This window comes from Rhipicephalus sanguineus, chromosome 11 (assembly GCF_013339695.2).
Source record: "Rhipicephalus sanguineus isolate Rsan-2018 chromosome 11, BIME_Rsan_1.4, whole genome shotgun sequence".
NCBI lineage: Eukaryota > Metazoa > Arthropoda > Arachnida > Ixodida > Ixodidae > Rhipicephalus > Rhipicephalus sanguineus.
In genome coordinates this window covers 64,682,338-64,688,378 of record NC_051186.1, presented here as the reverse complement: position 1 = coordinate 64,688,378, position 6,041 = coordinate 64,682,338, and positions in this window count along the sequence as shown.

Sequence of the window (6,041 nt, the reverse complement as noted above, 5' to 3'; positions counted from 1 at the left end):
CTGAGCAGCCTTCTTTGTTTCTCTTCGGTTTTCTTTTTCTTTCTTTTTCTCCTTTTCCGTTTTCCTATGTCTTTATTTCACTCTTTATCTCTACTTATTTCTATTTTTCTTCCTATTTTTCCCTTTCTCTCTCTTGCTATTCCTCGCTTGCTTCCTCTTTTTTTCTATTTTTATACGAGTACCTGGTTTTGCCAGCGTTACGCCAAGCGACGACAGCATTCGACAACCCGGGCCCCTGAAGTGCTCCGCACCTAATATCATCATCAATGCGCTCGAAGAACAAGAGGAAGAAGACTTCTTAGCGCGACTGCGCGCTCGAAATATGCTACAGATGGCTATGGTACACGTGGTTTTGCCTGCGTTACGCCCAGCGATGACAGCATACGACAGCATACAACAGTCCGGGCCCATAAAGTGACTTAAGACGCAATTAATTTCAAGAGCATGAAACTATGGTACCTGCAGTAGTATTAAACAGTAGATTTCTTCTGTTTTACGTTCCAAAATCACGATATAATTAGGAAGCAAGCTGCGGTGCTGGACAAGGTAGGAACTTTCAGTACGATGAGCTTTTCAACGTTCACCTGAATATCAGTGCTCGCACATTTATTTCACCCCCATGGAACTGCAATGAACCCTGAAGGTCCTAAATTTCAACAGCGCTTCCAAAGCAGCCTATTTGCTAAGCTACCACGGCGGGCGATTGTCAACACTATTTTCGCTCTTGAAACAGGTGGCTGTAGTGAGTGACTGCAGCTTATGTGAATATTAGGAAATAATAACGTGCATAGCCCAACAATAGAACGGGGATGTTATAACAACTCAAGTGCGTGAGAGCCCACAACACACTGTTACGGAAAAAGTTAGCACAAAAATTGACACAAGGACACAAGAAAAAAAGATGAAAACGAGCACTCGTTCTTGCCATGTATTTCGATGGGCGATCGAGGGCGTTCCTGTCAACCTTAACTTGTGTGCCCCCGAGGCTGCGCGTGGCTTCACCGACCGCGCTGCCCTCGGATCGGGCGACTTTGCCCCCGGACACAGGGTCGCTCGTAGCAGGCACAATGAAATTACTGAATTCCTTTACTTAGAGAGAAGGGTCTTCTCGCAACCTCATTCCAAGCTGAGCATGCCCCAGGCGGTCACGCACAGACTCCTGGAAACTGACTCCTACCGAAATCCGACGTCTCTTTACGGCATATATCGGGACATTTAGCCGAATAGTTCTTGCGCAGCCTCTGGCAAGGTTGCTATGCTGTCTAATATGCTCTGGGAGTGCGGGTCGTTGGGTGCAACGTTCACCAAGGAAGAGTGGGACGCTCTCTTGGGAAGTCTTGTTTATGAAGACCAAATCCTGGCCTTTCAGCGTACCATATTGATCGGGCCGGCAGGCTAGACCTGTCGGCCCCGTCGTGGGATTAGCCGGGTACGCGTTTTATTGCGTTTTGCTACACCAAATAAACGTTTATTCACTCACTCACTCACTCACTCACTCACTCACTCACTCACTCACTCACTCACTCACTCACTCACTCACTCACTCACTCACTCACTCACTCACTCACTCACTCACTCACTCACTCACTCACTCACTCACTCACTCACTGCAAGCATACCCCTGAACGTGAGGATCGGGATCAGCGTATGCCACGACAGAAACCCGGAACTAGCCTTCACGGAAACCGTCACCTGGCCATAGGGAATGTACCACCAGAAATCCAGGGAGCCATCACCGTAGTCTCCAACCCGACGTAGCACGCACTCGTGCAGCGACCAAGTCAGGAATCACACGGCTAACTTAACGGAGGTTTTTGAGGGATCACCTGGACGTTGAAACCATCCTACCCGACATTCCCGAGCGGCTCTAAAATTTGCTAGATACGGCCAATCACCACAGACTCAAGACAATGTGTGCCAGGCCGCCAGGCAGAACTCGCGCGCTTTCTGCCACAACCTACAAGGAATGCTATGCAGTTAGTGGACCTGGCGCCTGCTACGCGCTCTTCTAGCCACTGAATGCACCAAAGCTGCACAAAAGGAAAATTGCCAATAATTTATCCACAACTGCGTCGGATCGGAAGAAGACCTACTACAAGAAATAAGAGAAAAACTTTGCCGGGACGCACCCTCTTCAGCGTTAACTCAGAGCAAAAAATATCCTGGAACAGCGAATCCAGAGCTCGACCAACCATTCTCGCAGGTCGACCTCCAAGTAGCCCTAACAAAGTTGACTATAAATACCACACCCGGCAAAACACGTTATTCAACACCTACGCAACCGCACCAGTCCACCGAGCATCTTCCCCAGTATTACAATGACTGCTGAGAGAAGGGAGAGCCTACGGTGGTATGGAAGCGTGGGTGTTCGCCATGAACCCCAAGCCTAACAATCCTACTCGCATCCACAACCTACGCCCAGTGTCCCTCAAACCGTGAATGGCAAATCTGTTTGAACAGATGACTCACGTCAGCTTGATTCCGTACGAAGGCCTAGCCGACACTATGTCCGGCTTTAGGCACACCTCTCAATGCACGACGCACGTTTACTACTAAGAGGCGCCCTTGATCGCATCAGCAATCGAAGCAGGCGCTTCATATTAACCCCCCACATCAACAATGTGGACTACAGTACGTCAGCCAAGACGCCATACTCAACAATATTCAAAGCACGGACTGCAGCACCAGGACCCAAAAACGTACCTATAAACTTTCTGACAGATCATAGACAACGGTGGGAATCTGCAGCATCCGCAGCGAAAGCTTTCAACTTCCTAAAAGGGGTACCCTGCAAGGATCCGTTATGACACCGCTACTCTTCACCGCCGCCATAATGAATGCACCAAATATATCAATATTATGCCACAGCTGAGGCACGCGATGTACGCTGGGACCACGATCTAGAGCAGAGCTTAGAACATTGTAAGGCAAGAAAGTTGTCTACAAAATCATAGATACAATCGAAATATATCTTCAAATCTGCGGCCTCCGCTGCGTCCCCAAGAAGTCCAAGCTCCTCGTACCCAAAGCAGGAACGCGAGGCAGGCCATCCAGCTACAAAGAGCCAGAGCACGGCGTTACCCTCAATTGGACAACAGTCCCAAAAGGCTGATACTTTACGAATATTTGGACGTCATATTCAGAAGGGCGGATCGGGAGCGCCCGCCCTACCAAGACTTTATCGGACCCTTCCGAAGCTCGCACACCTCATCAAACGGATCGCAAACCAAATGACTCAAGGAGCACCACACGCAAAGGATAAGGCAAGTACTGCTCACCAGCAGTATTTCATACAGCACGCTTTAACTGACTTAGGTTCGCAGAGGAGGATGAACTTGACATCATGATGAGAAAAACAACAAAGTCGCCCCGAGATATCCCCACGGCTTCAACCACACTTCTTAAGATGGGCGTCCACGATGCATGGCTAGACCTCGCCTAAGTGCAGAAGGACAATTCCCAACTATTCATAGCGTAGAAAAAGAAGGGCTCTGAGAAAGGGGGGGGCTCGTAGAGCGTTTTTATTAGATAGTACCAAAGCACCATAGCGCATGACAAAGAACAGAAGGAAAAAAATGTCAACCAATACAAAACATTTCGACAAATACAGCATAGGTAGGTTAATATTTATGCATTTCCGAATAATGAATAGATAAGCAAGGTTAAGCCGGTCAGCGTCTGCTCATAATACCGATTTTCGTACCTATTTTCGGTACATTACGCTTTATAAGCACATTGTTGACAGAAACAACGCATCTACTCATTCAAAAGTTGCCCACGAATATTTTGCTTTCATAACATCTACCCGGTGTTCATTTTCACAAAATGTTCCCAATAAGCGCATTTATTTCGCGTTCCGTTACTTTGCAGGGGATCATGAAAATGAACACTCTTGTCTTGAGTATGCTTCCAATTATTTTGCTCACCGTTCCAGCAACATGCAAGTATACATGCCCTACCACTATTACATATATCATTTCATTTGTGCATCGTTTTATATGTCGAAAAAAAATGTCAGGCCTGCGCGGAGCGCCCAGCACACTCCCATCGAAAGTTTCAAGAGCGGGATTTCTAGAGCCCATTCGAACCTCTCTTGGGGAAACTAATACAAGTACACATGCAAGGTATCCACTACGCCACAAATGCTAATTTTTGTGAAGCAGGGAAGCACCCGCTATGTCATTATTTTCCTTTCTGCGTATCGAGGTACCCTTTTTGTGGCGAGGTACCCGCTACACATCTGTAAGGCAATATGGGCACTTTGTTGATGTTGCCTGTGGCTGATGACGATGGTGAATTATGGTTCAGCACTTTGTAGTGGGTGCAAAGATTTGAACTACTCGACAGCCACGCAGAGTGCCCGGGTTCAAATCCCGTCGGATCCACTATATTTTTTGCTGATTTAATTTTATTCTTATTTCGCGCTTCGTGGTTACGGACACCGGTGGCGGCAACAGCGGTGGGCCCCACTGCCGTTGTGATGCCACTCAAATCTCGGCCACGGTAGCCGCATTTTGAACGGTGGTGACAATAGTTGAGGCCCGTGCATATAGATTTAGGTGCACGTTAAAGAATCCCAGGCGGTTGAAATTTCTGGTTACGTCCATTACGGCGTCCCTCACAATCATATCGTTGTTTTGGGATGTTAAAGCCCAACAATTATTAGGGACAAAGCTCGTTTGTGTGTGGGTCTGTCGATCCTCTGTAGTATGTAGTAGCAGTATTAGTAGGTAGCCACCTCTAGTTCTTGGAGTGTTCACTAGATGACGCTGTCGTAGCCACCTCTAGTTCTCAGAAAGATCCCTTGATGGCGCGGAGGCGCTAGCTGCGTTGCAGATGCGTGCTCTAGTCCCCCTTTCTCTCGCCTCGCGAGGCCGACGCAGGCAGCGTCTTCTAGCGAGTTTCTTAATTGAAAAAACCGACGCGCAGACCAGCACCGGCGAGCCGCGCGCGGCGGTGTCGGAGAGCACGTGAGATGCCAGCTCCGGTGACCAGCTGTGTGACATCACTGATCCTCGCGCATGCGCAGCACGGCTCATGACGCTCCACGCGAAATCGGCTCCGGCTAGATGAGAGACGCTACAAAATGATTTTAAAAAGACAGAAAGCATAGCCATGAAGAATACAGTACAGGAAAACGTTGCAAAAAGACAGGTGAGATGATAAAAGCCCAGCTAAGCCAGGACCACCTAGGTCACACCAGCTCTGTTATGACCCTGCCTTGCGCCACATATTGAAAGCTGTGATTTGTTCTCTCTCTCTGCCCATGGTTACTTAAGATAGAAGTGCGCTTTTTCTTAATTTTGTTTACATAAAAACTAAACTTACAATTAATAAATTTTAGTTTGTGCAGTCTGCTCGACATATATAAATGGTTCTCCGAGTTTCTGCTTTATATCGAAATGATCTTCAGTGGATTTAACCTTTACTCTACATATTCATATTACACTTTAAATACTGTAAACACGTACACTTCGTCACCACCATCAGCCTCCACGGCTCTAGCACGACCCTCCTTCGCCGCTGCCTCCACTTCTCTTCAAGTTTTGCGTCGTCACCGTTCCAGCTCTTGTCGCCCTTCGTCCAAATCTGAGCGCTCCACTACACCTTTTCTCTCTCATTTCAAACGTTTGCAGATTATATAATAAATATCGCAACGGCCCTGAGGTTAAATTTATGCCAGGAGTGTCCCGATAATTGCTGTCAAAAATTATCCATCTAGTGATGCATATAACACTGCGTCAATTCCACCTTTAATAGTATTAATAATATTATCATCATTTTCGCAAACGTCAAGTATACCAACACATGAGCAGTAGAGGCTGTATGACGAGGAATAGGGGCCTGTCAAAGAAAGCCTGGGTCCTTCACTCTTTCCCTGGCCCTACAATTTCCAGAGCACATACCGTTTCCATCTGTCGGCTGCCATCTTTACTTGGCACATATGCGCAGCTAACGAGCTTGGTATACAGCAAAATGCTTCACATAAGTATTATTAAGAATTGTTGGGGTTTAGCTTCCCGAAACCACGATATGATTAT